Below are 1,083 nucleotides of genomic sequence, written 5' to 3'. Positions count from 1 at the left end.
CTGGTACTTAATTTATCGACCCCGAAAGGATGAAAGGCAAAGTCAACCGCGACGGAATTTGAACTCAGAACGTAAAGACAGACGAAATACCGCTCAGCATTTCGCCCGGCGTGCTAACGTTTCTTATTTCTTTACTGCCCACAAGGGGCTACATACAAAGAGGACAAGCAAGGACAAACAAACGGATTATATCGATTATATCGATTATATCGACCCCTGTGCGTAACTGGTACTTATTTAATCGACCTCGAAAGGATGAAAGGCAAGGTTGACCTCTGCGGAATTTGAACTCAGAACGGAAAGACAGACGAAATACCGCTAAGCATTTCGCCCGGTGTGCTAACGCTTCTGCCAGCTCGCCGCCTTAACTCCAGAAATATATCGTGAATAGAACAATTCCTTTTCTTTTTGTTATGTCTTTGATCATGTAAAATACAATCAAAAGAAGGAAGAAACAAATACGCTAATAAAATAAAAAAAAGGAAAATAAACAAATAAAACTATTATGTTTGGTGCTTTGTTGGCCGGTGTGGAAGAATGGGTAGAGCATCGGAAAAATGTTTTGTGCTCATTATTCCGGATTTTACAGTCTAAGTTCAAATACCGCTCAGGCCAACTTTGCCCTTCGTCCGTTTCGAGTTGGTATAATAAAGGTACTCGTTAAATATTGGGGGGGGGGTAGTAGATGTAATCGACTAACCCCAACCTTCAAAACTGCCGGAATTGTGCAAAAATTCCAAACCATTAAGGGTGGCAATCGAGCAAAACAATAGCATTCCGATCTAAATGCTTCGGTATTTCTTCCGGCTTTATGTCCTGAGTTCAAATGCGGAGGTCAGTTTCCGCCTAGGCCAAGTTTGCCTTTAATTTGTTCGGGGTCGATGAAATAAGTACCAATTATGCACAATTAAACCATAGAACCGACACAGGGCTGGGTCCTTCGCGTGTATAAAAAGTAAACAGAAATGGTGCTTAAAACTTACGGTAGTTTTTCAGTTGAATTTTCTTCCTTTAGTGCGGTCACGAAAGATTACATCATAATATACAATCGAATCACTTCAGGTAAAATTTTAAACAGGTAAC

The 1,083-nt window shown here is 40.5% G+C and overlaps 1 protein-coding gene across 1 annotated transcript in view; it reads right to left on the bottom strand.

The window, feature by feature from the left end:
* The window catches only part of LOC106872279 (keratin, type II cytoskeletal 2 epidermal), a 165,306-nt gene that overhangs the window by 104,761 nt on the left and 59,462 nt on the right, over positions 1-1,083 (bottom strand). The gene's annotated exons all lie outside the window — the stretch shown is intronic.

Source organism: Octopus bimaculoides, chromosome 15 (genome assembly GCF_001194135.2).
Source record: "Octopus bimaculoides isolate UCB-OBI-ISO-001 chromosome 15, ASM119413v2, whole genome shotgun sequence".
NCBI classification, from domain to species: domain Eukaryota; kingdom Metazoa; phylum Mollusca; class Cephalopoda; order Octopoda; family Octopodidae; genus Octopus; species Octopus bimaculoides.
The sequence above is the reverse complement of the archived record's forward strand: the minus strand, read 5'-3'. Positions and strand labels throughout refer to the sequence as shown.